Here is a 21,981-nt window from a genome sequence, read left to right as displayed (position 1 = left end):
CCACCTTGCCCCCATCAAAGCCGTCCTCAACCTTGCAGTAAGACTGACCACCAACTGCAACCGCCTCGACCGCATCGCCCCTGCCCTCAAGGCCCTCAAATGGCTCCCCATCAAAGGCAGATCCTCCTACAAAATTGCATGTATCACGCACAAAACCCTCTACCAGAATGCTCCAACCTACCTCTCAACCAAACTCAAAAGAGCTGGCAGTGCCCGTACGCTGAGAAGCTCCAACACTCTTCTGCTCATACCCCCTCTTCTAAAAAAAAAACGCCTCGAAATCCAGCTCCTTCTCCGGCAAGGCCCCAACCATTTGGAACGCCCTTCCCAAAGACCTCCGCTGCAACCCCTCCTACGACAGCTTCAAAAGAAACCTTAAAATTCACCTTCTCAATAAATTATTGGGGTAATCACTCCCCTGATTTCCGCTCACCATACCCTCCCTCCTTACTATGTGCAATAAGTCCCCCCAGGCATACTGTTATATCACTACCTATAACTTCATTCTGGTCCTCTCATTTTGTTTTCTGTTTACAATTTACGCAATCTGCCAAATATGTAATATTAATTTTTCCTTTATTTTTATATATCATTGTGTTTAATTGCTTTAACTATTGCTATTGTTGTGTCCAATTTTATTTCTCATTGTTATTGTAAAGCGCTCTGATACCCTCGGGTGTAGCTAGCGCTATATAAAACCTTTCAAATAAATAAATAAATTTGAACTACAGTGCCATCACAAAGCTACTTAGCGGAAAGGCTGCAGGAGATGATGTCTTGCCTATAGAAATTTGTAAGAGATGTGATAGTGTGCTGGTTCCTATATTATATAAGCTGCACATGAGTATCTGTGTAGCAGTATGCCAGCACTGGCATCTTGGGATACAATAAAGATAGTGTCTTTTCAAAAGGAAAAAAAATAAGACAAGCTAGGAGAAGAGATGGCTTCATAAAGACCTATCTCTCTTCAATCAATTTGTATGCAAAAATATATTCCAAAATATTGGCAACACCATTAGCCATAGTAATTGATCAACTTGTATCTCAATAGTATGTGTTTGTATCTGTTCATGATACCACAACACATATTAATATACCTATAACTTTATCCGATTTTGCACAAACTGTGCACAAAGAGATTGCCATGATATTATTAGCTGCTGCAAAGGTATTTGATCTGGTTTCAAGGCCTAATTGATGGTCTGGTATGTGAGGGTTGGGGTTCGGAATACAATATTTATTAAATTGTTAAAAGTACTCAATCACAATCCAGGACTGTATAAAGGCTAGAATGATAACAGTAGGAATGCATGCACGACCTTCAAGATTAGTAGAGGGACAAGGAAAAGGTGCCGGTTCCCCATTACTCTTTACCATATACCCAGAACACTACCTAAAACATATATTGAATAATGTTGATATCACACTAGCCGAAATTATTGGACATTTAACAAAAGTCTCTGCCTGTTCAGATGATATGGCCATGTATGCAACTAAGATAGATAGTGCAATGTCTGGAACATGAGGCCTCGCAGTTCAGAAAGGCATCTCTTTACCATCTTAAGCCTAAAAAGACACTGAAACTTTCCAAATTATAGCAGCATTCTATGTGTTGAAAAGGTCTGCCAAATTCCCTAGCACACATGAATTTCAAGTTAATCACAATGTATTAACAGCAACAAAGTAAATCCAAAAGAACATGTATCCACAACACAGCGTAGGTTTCTTAGAATCTTCAGTCTTTATTTCTTAGATGATTTTTCATATTGTGTCAATCATGTGACTGGTCGAAAGCCCAAAGCCAACACGTGTTTCGTCGCAGTTTCGTGTGCCGAGTACGATAACAGTGTTATCGTACTCGGCTACACACGAGTGGCGGCGTCCAGGGTGAAAAAATTGCAGCATTAGTTTTTGGGTATTTGAGACGCATCAGGATCCCTGGATATACAGTTACCGCATTTAAGGACGCTGCTAAAGACAGGCACCCTTTGTGGGTTGGAAGTATCACCACAAATACAAGTTATACCACAGAAAAGCAATAGCCTTGAAAAAGTCGCGGGTTTACTCCCCATGTATGGGACGAAACACGTGTTGGCTTTCGACCAGTCACATGATTGACACAATATGAAGAATCATCTAAGAAATAAAGACTGAAGGGTCTAAGAAACCTATACTGTGTTGTGGATACATGTTGTTTTGGATTTACTTTGTTACTGTTATTACATTGTGATTAACTTGAAATTCACGTGTGCTAGGGAATTTGGCAAATGTTTTGTGTTGCAGCTTAGGCCGCAGTTTTAGGAGAGGTGGGTGGTTCTCTCCTCCCTGTAGCACCATATAATACTTTGTTTCATATCAGGATAAGTCAGTGAATTTTTCCAGCAGCGCCTTCCCTATGCCCTATACCACTATTCTCCTGTGCTTTAACTTATGGTGAAAAGGTCATCAGTGAAGCTATATATTTAGGTATAACAATCATCAGCGAAGCTGAACAATATTTAAATTCGCCCAGGTCTAGGAACAGTAGAACAGTCCCTCAATCTCTCCTTAATAGTTCACAAATATACAAAGTCACAACAAGTCTGTATCCATCTAGCCTTTTTGGCTTTAACATGTGCCTTTGATATGGTGGACCGTTCACAATTATGGGCACTTATGGCACAGCTAGGGATTGAAGGAGCGATCATTACATTGCTCTACTAGACTTCATGAGCAAACATCAGCAAGAGTCCGTTATAGTAAGAATGGTGACCTAACAGAATTTCCCTCCAGTGTTGGTGTTAGACAAAGATGCGTGTGGGCACCATTCCTCTTTTTACCTCATATTAACGGGCTGGGGAAGCATCTGTGTTAGGCGGGAAGGACATCTCGACGGCCAGTTCACGTCAAATTCCTTTGTTGCTATATGCAGACGATGCTGTTCTCCTAGCTAGAACAGCAAATGGCCTCCAAATCTTGCTTGATGCCTTTAATTCATTTATGAATGATTTAGGACTTAAAACTAATTGCACCAAATCGTTTGTTAGAAATGGAGGTCTCTAGTTAGCAGAGGTAGGTACCTTTGACCAAGTTGGGGCCCTTGCTTCTAGACAGGGTAAGGGAGCTACACTCCTAAAATTGCCCCTGATCACCCCCTTGGTAGCTTGGCACGAGCAGGCAGGCTTATCTCGGAGGCAGTGTGTAAAGCATTTGTTAACCCATACAGTAATACAGTGAAAACTCTACAAATGGACACCATACCAGTTGAGAAAAATAAGTAATCTTTATCTAGACTTAACACAAGACCAAACAACAAAAATCCACAATACAGTAATAAGAATATGGATTTCATATGGTAGAAATAGCTTAGTTCAATGTAGATGGTAAATGCAACACTTTACTCTCAAAGTACCTTGGATGCGTCACACAATACAAACAAAAGGGTCGCAGGGAAGGCGATGCGTCAGTTCCTTGCTTCGGGGGAGGCGGCGCACCTGTTCCTTACTGCAGCGCAGGTGCGGCGATGCGTCTGTTCCTTACCGGAGAGGAGGCGAAGCGTCTGTTTCTTACTGTGGTCCGGTGCGATGCAACAAGATGGCACCTCGATGCGATGATCCGGTGCCATGCGACGAAATGGCGTCTTTGATGCGCAAATGACAACGTGGATATGATGCGTGCATGCCCGACGGCCGTGCGGCGAAATCGATGGTTTCTTGTGCCACGACAGGCCCTGCGACATGCTTCTCCGGCGATGCAACGGCAACCTCTGCGGCGGCGACACGCTTCTCCGGTGATGCGACACGCTTCTTTGGCGATGCGACGGCGAACAGCTGCGGTGGCAACACGCTTCCTTGGCGATGCGACGGCAACTGCTGCGGTGGCGACACGCTTCTTCCTCGTTGCGTCGCGCTCCCAGCGACAAGCAGTCTCCAGAGGGCCCAAAACAACAGCAGGCACCTCTCTGCAGGTAGAATTCCCAGCAAGGTTATTCAGGGGATGCTGGTGGTGAAGTCTTTATGTCCCTGAGATGTCAGAACAGGAGGCAAGCTCAACTTCAACCCCTTGGAGATCTTCCTCAAGATAGTTAAAGTACACACAAAGTTCCTTTTCTCCTTTCCTTGGAAATGAGTAACCACAGCAGGCCAACCCCAAACAGCAAACAGCACAGGGGCAGTCTCCTCCTTCAGCTTCCTTGGTTTCTCTCCTTGGCAAAGGTTTGTCTTGATTCCCAGAAGTGATCTAAAGTTCTGGGGTCTGAGCCCCAATATTTATACTGAAAAACCCTTTGTCATCTGAAGGCAGAGAGTGTCTGTGCCCAGCCAAAACCAGTTCAGTCCTCCCTGGTGCAGCTGTATGGCAGGAGGTGGAGACAGCATTGTTGAAAGCAGACCTGGCCCAGGTAGCTGAAAGGAAATCTCCCCCCCCTTACTCTCTATTCTATGAAGGCTTAGGCAAGTCAAAGGAAATCTCCTCCCCCCTACTCTCTATTCAATGCAGGACCTATTCAGCCAAGCCCTGACCCATCAGACTGCTGGAGCCAAAGCCCTCTCCAGCCCCCTGTCACTCACAAACCAGACATGGAATACACACACCTAGCAGAGGCATACTGGATGGTTAGGCAAGAAAATACCTACTTTCTAAAAGTGTATTTTCAAACACAGAATGTAAAAATCACCCACACTAAAATATGTATTTTAGCATTCTGAGTTCAGGCATACCAAACTTTATTTTCTTATATTGTTCCCTGGGTCAGTTATGATTATAAGATGTTATAATCAAACTGCCAATTCTGGCCTATGGGAACAGATAGCCTTGCAATAGTGAAAAACGAAATTGGCTGTAATTCACTATCGGGACATGCCACACACATCAGGGCATTGCCTACCTTTCACATACAATGCACCCTGGCCACAGGTGTACCTTGGGCCTACCTTAGGGGTGACTAACATGTAGAAAAGGGAAGGTTTGGGGACTGGCAAGTGTGTACACTTGCCAAGTTGACATGGCAGTCCCAGACTGCACACAGGCTCTGCAATGGCGGGTCTGAGCCACACTTTACAAGCTGCTTCTGTGGGTGGCACAACCAGTGCTTCAAGTCCATCAGCAGCATTTGATTTACAGGCCCTTGGCACACACGGTGCACTGTACTAGGGTCTGACAAGTGAATCATATAAGCAAATCATGGAGTCACTAATCTATTACAACAATTTACAGTAGGGAGCACTTGCACTTTGGCACTGATTAGCAAAAACATAGCAAAAACACAGGAAGCAACAGCAAAAAAAATGGACGGGAGACCCACGCCAATGGTGCCAGGTCTAACAGCGTTCATAATGAATTGTGGCCCCCCCCAAAAAAATAAGAGGACATTTTTGCTGGGAGGGGAAGAAGTTAGGAAAAAGCCCTATTTTTTGTGTCTGAGCGTGCCTTTTAAAGTGGATTTTAATTAGAAGTTTTTTATTAAATGTTAGAACACTGCAATTTCAAAGGTCAATTGATGCAGTTTTTAGATTTTCTAAAAGATTAGGACACAAGCCAATCAAAGAATTGCTCTATGTTTTTAAATGTAAATGGCTGTCTGTTGTCTCTTTTGGTGCAGGTGTCTGGGGATATATTCATTGTAATCTGTTGCAAGTAATAGAAAACATAATTATAAGGAGACTGCTAGAAGTGCCTCAAAGTACCTCTGTATCTTTTTGTCATGAGGAAGTTGGGTTGGATTTTCTAGAAGAACATGCCCCGTTACTTACTGGTAATCTTCATTACTTCGAGCATTGTCTTCCTGCCACATGAGTTACATAGTGAGCTTTAGCTCCACACTAGAACCCTCCAAAGTAAATTAGCATCCCATTCCTCCCATCCCTCTCCAACATGGCTGACCACCGTCACCCATGACCCAGTATAAGGGGAGGGTCGACCCATCCCACTTCCTGTAGAACTACCAAGCCCCAAGAACCACATGAAACCGAAAGCCAAAGAGGGAGGGAGGGATGGGAATTCATGTGGCGAGGACGACCATACTCGGAGTAATGAAGATTACCGGTAATTAACCAGGGCATTACCTCCTTGCAAGTCTTCCTTGCCACCAGAGTTACATAGTGAGCACATACCCATGCCAATCGGCTTTGTGGAAACTCACAAGAAACCAAAGACAACGGGATAAGGCAAAACAAGTAGGCACCATTCAAAAACTAAATAGACAGACAGCAACCAAAAGGAAGCACAGAAGGCGAGATCCACAAGTGCTGGAAGACCCAGCCCAGAGAACTGCCCAGCAAAGCCTCCCGCAGAAGAAACACCCAACACCACCCGGCAGAGATCCAAGAACAGGTGTGGGGAAGACCAAATAGCGGCTCCACCGACACCAGCAGTGGAGACCCCCTCAAAAGAGGCCAGAGAGACAGACAGACCCCCGGGAGACTGACCCACACTGAACCCTGCGCAACCTATGCCAGCAAGAGAGGCCTCATAACCCACCAACACAGGGAGGAGAGAGAAGGCAAACTACCAGAACAAACAGGACCAAAAGTGACAAACCAGTCAACACAGCAGCAAAAAGACACAGTCCGCTCCAAACACAGAAACACCGCTCCATGGACATCCAACAGCAAGAGCAGAAACTACCCCAGACCGAAAGACCGGAGGGAAAGTAGGCAACACAACCTCACGGGTAAGGCAACAACCGAGGGGACCCTGGGCAGAAATGCAGGACCCCAGCGCAACACAATACAGACTGACAGGACCTGCAACAACGGAGGAGAGCGCAGAAGGAACCCAGCTCCCCAAGTCGACCAACCGAGACGAAGGCCACGAAAAACACCACCAGCAAGGTGGGGAACACGATGGTCCCGGACCCCAGAGGCACACACGGACCCTCCCGAAGGGCCCGCAATACCAACGGAAGAATCCAGGAAGGCGGAAGGCAAATGCCCTAGGACGTGGCAGGAAACAACATCGAGGCAACCAGGCCACCAAGGACCCAAACCCCCAACAGAGGACAGCGGTATGCCGCAAGGCCGTCCACTGAGCCCGCAGAGCAGAATGCGCCAGGCCCAATGCCAAGCCATCATAAAGTAAATCAAATACCCATAAGTTGAATCTCGTAGAAATACACCAACGATAAAAAGACCCCCAAAGGTGAGAAAACAAGACAGAAGAGCCGCTGGGAAACGGGAGCCAAGAAGCAACTCCACTACCCACATGGAGTATCCCCGAGACAGCAGGCCCAACCATACAAACCAGTAGACGATGCAGAACCCCCACTGGAAGCGGAGGGCCCTGCAATGGGTAATGAAGAACCAGGAACTCCCAGATGGACACCCTCGGCAGCAGAAGAAACCAAGGCCGGCTCCCACAGCCGGGGAACCACCAACAGAACCAAAACCCTGTCCTGGTGAATCGTGCACAGAACTAGTGGAAACAAAGGAATCGAAGAAAAAAGCAGAAGCAGGGAGCCCGGCCAACGTAATGACGGTGCACCCAGGCAGCATGCCCCCGCCGTATGGGAGGAGAGCTCTTAAGTGAGGCAGGTGAGCAATGACTTGTCTGCAAACAGAACCACCGTTGGGCACCCAAACCAGTCCGGCAACAGACGGAACACTGCCCCCGTCAAGGAGATGTAAGCCATGGGGAAAAAAACCTACAGGGTAATCTGCAATGCAGCTCTCCTACCCCGGGACATAAACCACCCTGAGTGACAACACCGTCACCCCTGGCACAGACAGAGTCACCTGTGCAAGGAGCCAAAGGGAGCAAACCCAGAAACGCCCTCGGAAAGGGAGGTAGCCCAACACCAAAAGCCGACAACACCATTGAATCACAGGCGGACCCTAATCCAGGTACCCTCGAGGTCCAACACCACTGAACTGCAGAGGGCAGACAAGAGCAGGTGCTGTCAGGGTGGGATGGAAGTAGGCCCAGAACGTCCGACCAGACCAGAACATGATGAACCAGAAGAGCGGGGCAAAATCCTAGATGAGCCGAACAACGGCCCACAATACCTGGAAATCCAGTAGCCCGTGTGCCGGCGACACCACTGACCCAGCAAAGAACGGGAATCCAATGTCACTGCCCCAGCGCCAGAGGCCGGCATCCAAAGAAACCACCCATGAAGGAGACACTAGAAAAGGAAGAGCCATGGAGAGAAAGGACTCCACCAACCAAGCCAGAGCGGACCAAATCACAGAGACATCACCTCCGGCAAAACGTAATCCATGGACCAGGAGCCCACGGGGACAAGAGAAGGTACACCAAAGGCCACAGACGAAGACGAGCCCAGGGAAGAACAATGAAAGTTGCAGACCACAACTCCTACACCCCCAACCTCTGAAGCACTGAGGCAAGAAAAACAGCAGCAGAAAATGTGCACCCAGTGCCACATAGGCAGCACACAAGAGTCGTCCTCAACCCAGACCCACGGAACAACCACAAAACACAGAACAACACACCCGGCCATTCCGTGGTACGGAAACACCATCAGGGATGAAAGGGTCACTTACGCCTCGGGGCCAATGAGTCCATGAACATGTCGCACAGTAGAGAGCCACTCCCCTGAGTCGACAAATTCCAATGAAACAGACGAGGAAAGAAGGCAACATCCCAGTCCGCCTATGCACCCGAGCACCTGGCACTTTCGGAATACAAACACCAAAAGAATGCTGGGAAAGAAAGGATATGAGGCGGTACCCCAGAAGAGACATGCACCCACAACCCAGACTGAGGATGCCAGAGCCAAACACAAGGCCACGGAGGCCAACAGAGCCAAGAAAAGCACATGCTCGGAGGCCTCGGTATGCCGGAGACAAGGCTCGGATTATAGCGAAAGAACGCACTTGCCCACCCAAAACGCAGACTAACAAATATCACTCAGTCATGCACAGGTGAATGGAAACGTAAAGGGCAAACACAAAAACCGTACAGCCTTACAGTCCAGAAGAAAACCAATTCCAGTAACCTGGACCGTGGGCAAAAAAGCTACGACAGGCACCTGAAAACCGAAAAGCAACCAGAAGGTGCATCTGGCAGGCGAGAATGTGAGGAAACCACAGGCATGCGAAAAACAAAGAGCGGACAACCACAGCCACAAACGGCCAAAACCACACACCAGACATCTGAGAACACATATGTCAACCATTGAAACACCAGGATTTGAACATAGAACCCTTGGCGGAAGAGTCAGAGACCGTAATCGGGGGGATGTATGACGTTACAACGAAACTGTTACAACGCAAGTGGATTTACAACGCATGCCATTACAACGCAAGTCTTTACATCGACTTGCGCTAGATGGCGTGCTAACATTGGAAAAGTGTAATTTACTATTCCAACTCCAGTCCACTTAACAGTAGGGAAGGTGTTGGGATAGTAAACTACACTATTTGTAATGTTAGCACGCCATCTAGCGCAAGTCGATGTAAAGACTTGCGTTGTAATGGCATGCGTTGTAAATCCACTTGCGTTGTAACAGTTTCGTTGTAATGGTAGTGCGTTGTAAAAGTTGCGTTGTAAAGGTTGTTCCCCAATCGGGGCAGACACCACCACTAGGCCACAGGGACTCCTCCACATCCCTCGACCTGACGCGCACACACACACGCACAAATGGAGAGTATTATACTGTCTGCTGTCCAGCCTGATTGTAAGCAACCCCACAAGAGTGGGTAGCCCATAGTCCAGTCGAAATAAAAAAGGGCACAGCAACCTCATGGTAGCCAAGACTCGGGTGCGCAGTCACGTAGGGTGATCCAGAAATGAGAAACTGTGCTGCAATGTCCGATGTCTCCCCCTCCCAACCTGCCACCAGAAGCCCATAGTGCACCGGGTGGCCATGGGCAGAACCGTATGCACCCACCAGACTCGCACCAAGGACGGAGGAGCAGGTGTAGGGTGCAGTACTCACGGCTTCAGTGAGGGAAAGGAGGGCACCTTCGGCATCACAGACGTGTGACGGGGAGAACATTCAACAGAAGGGAAACGAAAAACATGCGCCAAGTCAGTCTGCACGCGCCAACGGGAAGCTACACTGTGTGTGCGCACCTGCCATTCCCGAGCCAGCACCGCGACCCGGGGCTAAAGGCCGGCTTAGAAACTTCCCCATGGCCAGTCAGCGGCCTCTGAGCGGGGTGGAGGGAATCCTGATCACTGATCCTCCAGCTACCAATCCCTGGCAGAGAAGTGGGAGGAGGGAGGGGCTGGTGCAGGATGTGGAAGCGAATCGGCACCTAAGGGAAAGGGGAAGCAACTGAGCCACCGCAACACCGGCCGGCCCCAAACAGGGAGGCTGGCCGGCATAGCATACACAGCAAAGGTTAACATGATAGGGGCGACATACAACTTGTGCCTGGCCTGCCTGCCGCCACCTGTAGCATAGCTCCCAGCCCTCCTGCTGCCTCTGCACAGAAAAGAGCCTGGATCACCGTACGCCAGTCACCCCCTAACTGGCACGAGAGCCAGGCAGCTGCTGCTTCCCGACCTGTGCACAGGCCCGCAACACCCCCTATGGTGCAGGCTCAGGTGCCAGGAGGCCATAGAAAAGCCCGTACCAGCGCCCGCACTGATAGAGGAGCCCCGACACAGCCACAGGTACCTCCTGAGCATCGGGAAGAAGCCCGTGGAACCAAGTGCCAGAAGGGAGCAGGGAGATAAACAGCGAAAGCCCAATTCGCCAGGCAACCCCAAACCAAGCGGGAAGCCGGTCAAGTGAGGTGCCGCCCACTGGGAGGGTAGGACAGGCACAATGACCGGAGGACAAAAACCTCTGATCAAATCGGAAAAAGAGATGCGTGGGAGAGCATTTGCGCCCCACCTCTCTAACAGCGCAGAGCATAAACACTGCCGCAGTCCGGGTCCCGACATCGGAGTGGAAATAAAAAAGGTGAGCAGCCAGTGCAGGGCTGAACCAACACCAAAGAGCCCACTACCACCAAAGCCCGCTAGTGCAGGGGGGCAAAAATAAACTAGCGTGAGGGCCGCTATCCACAAGGTGGGGAAAAACCTAGTGAATGAGCCCGCTCATGCAGGGCCTCCTCCCTGGGGTCGTGGGACCTCCTGGAGCGGGACCTCGCCCCCACTTACCTGAAACACGCTCTGGAGAATCTGCAGCGCAGAACAAAAGAAACAGGAAGTGGGATGGGTCGACCCTCCTCTTATACTGGGTCAAGGGTGACAGTGGTCGGCCATGTTGGGGAGGGGTGGGAGGCATGGGATGCTAATGTGCTTTGGAGGGTTCTGGTGTGGAGCTAAAGCTCACTATGTATTTCTGGTGGTGAGGAAGACTGACGAGGAGGTAATATAAATTTACAACCCTAGTTGTTATGGGTAAGAATTTGGAACGACCCAGAAGTCAATTTTTGCGGAGTAGTACTGGGAGACTGTATGAATTTAGATAACTCCCTAGAGAGATCTTGGCTTTGATTTATAAATTCTAGCTTTGAAAGGATGGGCACTCAGGAGTATTCGCCAACCCAGATACATTTATAAATGTTTCTCCTAATAGAATTAAAGCACTTTTTTACCAACATTCCCAGATGTTTAGTTTTGGAGAAACTTTTCTGAGAGGATGGAGTTATATCGTCAACCCCAAGTACAGCCTGCACTTTCTTTGCAGGTAAGTCTAAATGAGAGGCAAACGTTTTTGCAGACCAGATTTCGTCTCAAAACAATACATTTTCGGGCAGCCTTTCCAACTCAAGACACATGGTTTTCCGTACTACCCCCCTGCCCCTGTGAAGGCCTTACACATCAAAGCACCAAGCACTTTTATTTTGTAAACTCTATACCCCCTAGAGAAGGCAATTTCTTTGTCCGCTTTTATAAGTACAGGAAACTAAGTCCCATGAGATAGCCTTGGCCTATTTATTATCCTTAGATAATGTAGATACTGAATACGCTATCTTAAATTATATTTTTAACTGCATTTAGGATATGCAGTAAATATTGGATTTTTGTTAAGTTTTTCCTTTTAAATGGCTGTATTTTAAACTTGTATATATTTATTTATGATTTTATATGGAAATGTATTGGATTTTGTGCAAACTTGTATGGCTCAAACAGAGCCGAATAAAGTATTTTGACTGACTGTCTGAATATTTAAAGTCAACTATGAGACTTTTTTTTACAAAGACTCTTGTACTAAAGCAGAACTGGCATAGATTATCCATTAGATTGATTGGCTTTGCAATCTGGTAAAAATGACAATCCTTCCTAAATTCCAGTATCTGTTTAGCTAAACACCATTGCTCATCAACAATATCTTTTTTAGGAAATTGGGTTCTCAAATAAATAGTTTTTTATGGGGTTATCAGAAAACCAGAAGGATAATTCTGATTATCAAAATACCCATTTAAAATTGAGGATAGGCTTTACGTAATTAGGTCTCGCCTGTCCCAGCGCATGCGCTGGTCTGGCGAGACTTTTTGTGAGGGCTCAAAAAAGGCTACCATGGCCAGCCTAGAGCTACAGTGAGTGTGCGCAGGCGCGCACTTAGGACCAGAGGCTGGCAAACCTCGTCATGCTCATTAAGCCCCCGGGATCACTTTCGCCCGCGATCACTTTCGCGGCGCCCCTTTGATGTTCTCGTTCAAAGAACATCAAACATCAAAGAACATGTTGTGTTAATGCTTTGCTGCGCCCGTTTCACTTACAATGTGCTTTCTCTTTCCACAAACTCGATGTTTGTGTTACTTAATTTTGAGATGCTTTTAGTATTACTGTTTTGTGACTTAAAGAACATTAAGGAAATGTTACTGTGAAACTGGACAACGTTCACAGTGTTTATTTCTGATCGCAGTGGCTGCTTCATGTCCGTTGCACCATTCAGGGAGTCCTTTTGTTGGCGCTTTCATGAGGACATGATGAGGAAGCTGGAAACTTTTAGCATATTCTCTTTAAAAGCACAGCATGTCGGCGACTGGTTAATCGATTAGACCTATGTAGCGCTTTAGATCTCAAAGCGCTATGGTGGGAGCAGCAGTTACAACTCATGAAATATGGGGTGCAACTCACAAGGAGGGGGCAGGTTTGAGTGCACATTGGCTGCAATCAAACTCTTAAGATGATGGGCTGTGTGTATCCATTATCAGCACTCAGTCTTCGCTAAGTGATCTTTTTTTTTTTTTCTTTTTTGCCTTTCAAAGTAACTTTATTGAGGTTCTGCACTGTACATCAGCGTAATGACAATCAACCAAGGCATTGCTGATTATACCCAATAGTAACGTACACCTTCCAGTGCAGATGTCCCTCCAACAAACAACCCCCCCCCCCCTCATCCCCACTAAAATAACATCACACCCAGTGGCCCAAGGGTAATATCAGAATACAGTGCCCAGAGCGTTCCCCAGTTTCCACATCCCTTGAGGCATCTAAGAATCACACAGTGCAGGCCGTATTAGTAAAGACAGCAGCTTACAAATATATGTGGCGCTCTGTAACAAGTTGAGGACCTAGGTATATCCCCCCGCACTCTTCATGGGCCTCGCCAGCCCTGTACCATGTCAGCAACACATTTACCCAGGCCTTCAGCACTTGTCCAGGGTGAATCTCAATGGAGTTCCTGCGGCCCCCTCTCCCACAGACCCCACCTACGCTCTCGCCTCTGCTGCTCCATGAGTTGCATCCAAGTTCGACAGGTAAACAGTTAATGGATCCCAGATATCCTTTGGGCGAGAATTCATGGGTAACAGTTCCGCATAATCATGTAAGTGTCCTTGCCACGTAGTCATCTCATTTATCCAATCTTTAAATTTGGGGGCTCGGCCCCGGCCCCACCGACAACCCACCTGCCGTTTTGCCAGAAACAGAGCTATAGCTAAGTATTTCTTATGCACTGTTTTGATGCCCTGAATAAGGCCCAATAAAGCTACAAGCAGGTCCGGGACCATATGTACCCCGATCATAATGGAGAGTCCTTCAAATACTTGTACCCAGTATTTGGCCACTGTAGAACAACCCCAAGCTAAGTTCAGAAAGTCTGCCCCCTGCATTCCATATCTTGCACAACAATCATGTTCCCTCAATCCCAATTTGTGTAATTTAACCGGGGTATGGTATAGTCGATGCAAAAACTTAAAATGTATGAGGCGAAGCCTACTATTACCTGTGACCTCCTCTGTCTGCCTGCAGCCCAGTTCCCATTGCTCGTCCGTCAGTGGAGCATTCAGGTTCTCCTCCCACTGTCGTCTAGCCCTTGGATAATAGGAGGAAGATCCCTTACGGACGTGTTTATACAGGGTTGACACGACATGCCGTGGATTGTCCACCCGTAGTAAGTCATGGAGGGGAGCGAATGTTTTGGGTTCAGCCGGGAACGCGGGGGTAGCCGCCCTCACACTCTGTCGGAGTCTGATATACATGAACCGATCCATAGTGGAAGGCTCCCTGCCATCGAAAAATTGTATCTGGGAGCGGAATTGCCCCCTGACATAAAGATCTCCCCAGGTTGTGTAATGCAGACTGTCCAGCAATTTGCGACATAGCCCTTCATAGGTAACCTGTTGTAGGAGAGTAGGGTCTGCAATCCTATGATCACCCAGATTTTTTGCTTTTGCTTCATTGGTTTACGACTTTCCCCGGCTGTGGGCCTGCCAATCAGACCCACAGCCTAGCTGTTCTCTCTCGAAATTAACACACATGTACATTAGGTGCATCCACTAATTGAAACTGGGCCGCCTTATCAGTCCCTGTATCAGCATACCACAGGTATCCAGGGCATCGGTGTACCCAGGGCCTACCAGGGGCTGCAGCATGTATTATGCCACCCCTGGATGGCCGCCCAAATCTGACACAACTGGCTGCACGACAGCTGGGGCAAGGTGGTGTAATCACCCGTTGCTGTAGGTGTAGTATTCCTATACCTAACCCTAAAATGGACGCATGGATTCCTGTCAGTCACTCCTATGGCAGGCCTTATCAATCCTGAAGGCAGAGTGCTGGGAATCATGTGAGATGGTGCTCTGGCGCGAGCTGAGCCCGTCGACGGCTTGCGGAACCAAATCCTAATAGCCGTTCCATGGTGACGCGGGCCAACTACCGTAAAGTGCATTATAATCCTCGCGGTTATTTGCTAGCTTTGGCATCGCATCACCCAAACATGTCGAGTAAGGTGTCATACGAATTGGAATACAAACCCCTCGCCAGTTCTGGCGACGGGGTTAGCATTCCCCCCTTCTAGAGGGACACGACATAGAAGTAACCTTGAACCCCGGTTAAAGTTGACTCAAGCCTCAGCATCACAAAATGGATGCTGCCACCAGACACAAGTCTGACCTCCTGCTGCTGGGAGACCTTCCAGCGAGGGGAGCTTGGACAAAGGGTTTCCTGTCGAGGGCGGTGTTAGCACCATCCCAGACAGGGTTTGTATATCCCAGGTAGGCAGGGCTGAAAGGAAGGTGATTGCAAGTGGCACCCCGGTGCTCACTGTGCATAGCCCGGTTCAAACCAGTTTCGGGGGCACACCAGCCCCTGAGCTGGGGCGAAGCCGGACAAAGGATAGGGGTGTAACCACCCCCCTCCTGGTCCCACCCATAGGTAGGACCTAGTCATGGGCCAGCCCCTTTTCCTAGAATAAAGGTGGGAGCGGGTCCCCTTCCCAAATTGGATAATTCTGAATCTTGAACTACTTTCCACGAAAGGAACTCTTGACTATTTCTGAAGACTCTCCCTTGTGGCTAAGGAGTAGCCACCCTGCACCAGCAGGCACCACCTAAGCGCTTGCGGTTTGCTGTACGTCTCTCCCACGGATCAAGACTGCCCAGCTCGACGAGACCTGGGTTCCCTGCCATCTCTGACCTCTACCTACATCGTCAGCCCAGCTGAGATTCGTAGGTGTGACGAGACCTGCGGGACCGGCCATCTTCAGAACCTGCACGACGCTTATCTAGCACACCCACCGAGGGACCCTCGAGTGAGTGCACCTAGGGTTTGAGAAGCCCTAAACCTGAGCGGCTCCAGCACCGAAGTCTGCCTCCCCAGCATCCACGAGATCTGCGTGGGGGCCCTTCTGCTCCTTGTTGCTCACCGCGTTGTCCGACCACTCGCCGACCGGCTTGTGGCCCTCCTCACGACGCACCACGAAAGACTTTCATCACTGGTCTGGTTGCTCCAGACTGGCTCTTGCTCCCCTTCAACAGAGGAGTACCTCGGACCCTCCTGGTCCACTCCCGACGCCATCTTGACTCCACCGCGTGGGTTTGCCACTGCCAAGACCTGCTGCCCCATTCCTGGGCCCAGCATCATCGACAGCAGACACCTTCGTGGGACAGCTCGCCCTCCATCCTGGTCGCCGCCGCGCCTCCTGGTCCGAGGAACAGCCGAGTCCGACGTCATCCACTCACCTGGTCGAGGTGACTTCAGCCGGTACCTTCCTGGTACCCACATGATCGCTGGCTAGCAGTTGAGAACTGAGTCCCCTCTGCTTTCAGGTTTTCTTCATCACCGATCCAGGCTTGGATCTCTTTGAACATCAACACTGGTCGCCTGCCAGCAACTTCTTCTTTCAGGCTCCTGAGACTACAACGAGGACTCCCGACATCTTGCTGAACCCCACGCAGCCGCAGCCTCTGGGCTAGGTAACTCGAGCATCTTGGTGCTCCATCGTAGGTTCACTCTACAAGTGTCCAGTTCCTTTTTCGTTTAGTCCCACTGATCGGATTCCTCCGGAATCAGTAACTTTAAACGTTCTAACCTCTCCCATTCCACTTGCAGTGTAAATGGTTTCGTGCCCTTCGGGCATTTGTGTAAATTGTGCAACCAGAGGTATTTTCATAAGAGTTTTGTAGTGTGCTTAGCTCCCTGACTCATAAAGAGCCAGGGTAGTCTTGTTATAAATAAATATCCTTTATTTTCATAACAACTTGTGTGGTGTCCTTTCACTTGGTGTTCAAGGGGTATATGTGATGGTAAACGGCTGGCTTAACACGCCCTCTAGAGTTTAGCCTGAAGACTGCTCTTGTCCACGCTACTAGGATAGCTGGTCTATAAGGTTGACTTACAACCAATCATCAATGAGGGTCGTTTGGAATGATACACAGTGATCACTAGAATAATGAGCACTACATATCAGGCCAACTTCTCACACCTGCAACAAGGTGCTACGCAGCAGACGTAGTTTAGGGGAATACAGCATGGGGGCTCCCAGTCTGTGCACTATCCGACCCCACGCAGCCACCGTACAGTCCACCGTGGAGGGGTCTCGCTCTCGCCCCGTCATTTTAGTGAAGAGGTACCATCCGGGGAGGTCGGTGACATGTAACCATCTTCCACCGCTAAGTGTGGCATAAAGGGAGGTGGATGGAACCAGTAAACTGCAAAATGGGCCTGCGCGCAATAGTAATAGTATTCAAAATTGGGAACATCATATCCCTCCTGTTGATATGGTAACATCAGCCTGGCTAGGCTAAGTCTCGCCTGCTTCCCCCCCATATAAGTCGTATAAGTTGTGAATTTAACTCCTTAAAAAAATAGCGCCCCGGATTATAAGGCATATTAACAAAGAGATAGAGAAGTTTAGGGAGGAGCACCATCTTTATAAGGGAAATCCTCCCGTCATCGACAGCGGAAGGCGGATCCACCTGGCGATCTTAGTAGCAACCCCTTCCATTGCCACCCCATAATTGGCGCGCAGCCAAGCGTCCCTATCCCTTGTGATCTGCACCCCCAAGTATTTGACCTCATCCTGCTCCCAGATTAACGGATAGTCCATTGGGAGCTGTTGAGTATTAGTCGTAAGGGGGAGCACTGCCTATTTAGCCCAATTTATTTGGTTGCCCGATATAGCGCCAAATCTGGTGATCTCTTGCAACACTGCATTGAGATTCTCCTGAGGCTTTTTAATATACAAAGTCATATCGTCGGCATTTAATGAGATGAGCAACTGCCTGGCAGGATAGACCAAAGAGTGCTCCTTGTGGTGCTGCCGAAGCTTCGCAGCTAGAGGTTCAATGGCTAGAGCAAATAGGATAGGCGAGAGCGGGCAGCCCTGCCTCGTGCCTCTGGATACCTGAAATGGAGTGGAGCGTGCACCATTCAACAGTACTGTCACCAACGGCTGCGTATACAACAACTTGACCCAGTTCAGGAGTGAGAACGGCATCCCCATATATTGCAGAGTACCTAGCAAATAATCCCACTCCACCGAATCAAATGCTTTAGTGGCATCAAGAAAGACCGCCACTGCTGAGCACTTGAGGTCTATGTCTTGCAGGACTGCGAATAGTGTACGAAGATTATGGGCCGTAGCTCGATTTGGAACAAAGCCCGCCTGATCTGGTAACACCAGGCGCTCCATCAGAAGACTGAGACGGATTGCTAAGACTTTTGCGAGAATTTTAGTATCACAATTTAGGAGGGATAACGAGCGGTATGACTCACATTGGGTCGGGGCTTACCGGGCTTCAGCAGCGAGATAATTTGGGCCTCCCTCATAGTGGTAGGCAGCTTCCCTGCCTCCAGTGCCGCATAGAACACATCTTTCAATATCGGCGCTACAATTGGCGCATATGCTTTGTAAAATTCTATTGATAGGCTGTCAGTGCCCGGCGCCTTCCCCGATTTCATAGTCATTATGGCCTCCATGATCTCGTCCACTTCCAATTCCAAATGTAAGAATTTTTGTTGTGTGGGTCCCAACCATGCCAGAACCGTGTCCTCAAAATATGACGGCAGGTCTAACGGGTCCCCCCTGTGCGAAGTATAGAGTGCACTATATTAACTGCGAAACACCTCCAATTGGTCAGAGAGGTTACGATGCACCTGCCCCTGTGAATGAATAACTTTATTCGATATAAAATATCACAAAAGTATGCACATGGCAAAACATCATTCACAATACAGCATAAAAAGTTAAAAGGACAATATAAAACAAATATATACAAGGTAAAAGGCCCTAGAGACACGTCTTCATGACATAAAACAAATACATCTAGATCTCAGGGGCCAGACTCTGAATTTTTGATCAGTTTAATGCATATATTTAAATTTAGCTACCCCACAAACCATTGCCAGGGAGGAAGTGTCGGATAAAAAGGAGCGGAGCGCTACCCTGAAGTTTGCAAAGCCCATATTCCTACAGATAGGACTGAGCCACTTCCTCCTAGCCGCCCTATAAGCAGGGCAAACAAAGAGGAAATGAGGGACAGATTCAGTAGGGGCGGAACAGCCCGGGTATTTACCCGAAGTAGGAAACTGGCGGTTCCAGCGTAGCCTCCAGTATTTTAAGTTCGCCCTCTAGCTTAGTTAAGTCCCTCCGTAATGCTTTGAGTACCCCCCCACCTTTGGAGATGCACCAGCCCCGGGCCGTAACTTTAAATGCCTCCCAAACCGTAGTGAGACACGAGACAGAGTGCACATTACGCTCAAAGAATTCTTTTATATCCTGCTCCAGGTCATTACGGAATACTGGGTCATGAAGGTGCGCGGCGTTAAGACGCCAAGTGCGGTGCAGACTATGTGGAGCCGGGGGCCGCATGGTCATCACCACAGGGGAGTGATCAGAGAAAGTGCGCGCTAAGTGGACTACATCTGAGACCCAGTGCGCCATCCCCACCGACACCAGAATGTGATCTAATCGGGCCCAAGACGCATGTACCGCCGAGTAATGTGTGCCCTCTCTCTGTGTCGGGTGCGTGTATCGCCACGCATCCAACAGAGCGCTATCATCCAGCGCGTCCTTAAATGCCCGCTGCGTGTGTATGTAATGTGCAGATACGGCACAAGAGCGATCCATCTGGGGCTGCACCACCGTGTTGAAATCCCCTCCCCAAACAACATATGTAGTGCCAAGCACCTGGATTTTGTCCCATAAGGATTGTAAGGGTCGTGGGTCATCCACGTTAGGGCCATAGAGGGTGGCGAAAGTCACCTCGTGTGAATTGAGTTTTCCCCACACCAGACAGAACCTCCCCTCACTATCCATTTCCGACCCATCAGGTACAAACCCCACCCCCCGTTTAATAAGTATGGCCACCCCTCTGGAGTATCCCGAATAGGACGCAAAATAGCGATAGGAGGCCTATTTCGCTGCAAAGGGGGGGTCAGCACCAGCGTGCAAATGCGTTTCCTGTAACATAGCAATGGCCACCTGGTGCCTATCGAGATAATTAAGTATCTGCCGGTTTTTCCGGGGGTTATTCAGGCCTCGCACGTTCCAAGATAAAACTTTCAGGCTGCTAATGTCCTGTGTGCCCTCCACCATCTATACAGCTATGACATGTGGGCTGAAAGACTATCCGCTCCCTATTGACCAGCTGGGTAAATAACAAAATCGCATACAAAGAACCTCTCCCCCCCCCCACTCCGGCACCCCCAACCTGCCGAGCACTAGCACCCTCCCCCCCGGAAGAAACATCAATCTGTCTAACCCCACTCCCCCCAGCAACAAATTTGGGGGAACGCCCATGTGGGAAAAAACACTAGAGGCGCGCACCTTACCCACTCTCCTCCATTACTGCACCCACCCACTGCCCCGATATACTCGCGGGCAGCTGCTGCGGGAAGGAGGAGAGAGTCCAGACGAGTACAGTATGTATGCTATGAAAATTGAAAATACATCACCATAGTCCAACCGCTCCGTGCGGCCCCGCCCTCAAATGTCTATGTTCGTGTGTCCACAGGCATGCAGTTCAGTCCGGATTGGACATAGGAGATCTCGATCCTGACTGCGAACGTTCTCCCTCTTTCGATGACGTGGTAGCACGATTTTTCCTGAGGAAGTCTTCCACATGTTGAGGGTTCTGAAAAAAGTGTTGCTGCCCCCGGTGCGTGACTTTCAATTTGGCTGGGTACAACATAGCGTATGGAATCAATTGCACCTGCAGCTTCTTCTTTACGGGCATAAATTTGCGCCTCACCTCCTGCACTGATTGTGTAAAATCCGGAAAGAAGGATAACGTGGTGTTTTCATAGTGCACCTGCTTCTTCTCTCGAGCTAGGCGTAGTACCGTGTCCCTATCACGGTAATTAAGGAAGCGTGCAATCACTGGGCGCGGCACTGCCCCTGGAGGCGGGCGGGCCGTCAAGGATCGGTGCGCACGTTCCACCGTTAGGTGAGCTGAGAAGAACTCGCGGCCAAATAACTCCACCACCAGCTTTTCGACAAAGTCCTCCATGCTCCCTGTATTGGCCGACTCCGCCAAACCCAAAATGCGCACATTGTTCTGCCGAGAGCTCGCTTCCAGCTCCTCGTTTTTGTCTGCAATTACCTTGAGTAGCCGTTCCATCTGCGAGAGCTGTGCCTTATTTGCTGCAGCGCCGTCCTCCAGATCAGACACCCTAGTTTCTGCCTCCGTAATCCGTTGTTCGTGATGGTCCAGCTTGTTAACCACAGAGTCCATGTGGGTATTCATAGTATCTATCTTCTCTGCTATGGTGTTAAGACTCTGTTTCATACCCAGCAGCAGTGACTTCCAGTCCTCCTCCTGGTTGTCCATAACAGCCATATCTACTTGGTCGGCTGAGGTGGATTTGATAGGTTTACGCGGCTCAAAGGGCAGTTTCGCCTGCTTGGCGTCAGTGCGGCCCATACTGGAGTCGCCACGCGCCTACCCCGGTAGAGGTTCAGCCGGATTCCGTACGCAGCACTCCCCGGGTCTCACTATGCACACTCTCCAGGCTCCGTAACTGCACAGCCGATGTCCCAGGACTTCACAACAATAGCTCTCAGCAGGGTGACACTCCCGCCGCAGCTCTGCCTCAAAGCCACAGCTCCCCGGAGACTTCGCACGATGTAGACTGTGTATTGCTTCTCACCCCAGGCAGCCGATGGGTACCAGGACATGCAGGGCCCCGGAAAAAGTCAAGCACACCATCCAATGCTCTTCTTGGCTCCGCAAAATGGCCGCCGCTCCACGCGCTTGTCAGAGGGTACGGTTAATATGCAGCGAGGTCCCTCTCAGTGAGCTACTAGGAGAGTGGTCTCTGCACAGTCCTCAATCCCCCTATCAGCTTTCAAATGCGCAGCAGATGAGCTTCAGAAAAGTCCCGACACAGCTTAACAAAATGGCAGCAATTGCTAGC

The sequence above is a fragment of the Triturus cristatus genome, chromosome 9 (genome assembly GCF_964204655.1).
Source record: "Triturus cristatus chromosome 9, aTriCri1.1, whole genome shotgun sequence".
NCBI classification, from domain to species: domain Eukaryota; kingdom Metazoa; phylum Chordata; class Amphibia; order Caudata; family Salamandridae; genus Triturus; species Triturus cristatus.
Note: the sequence above shows the minus strand (reverse complement) of the source record.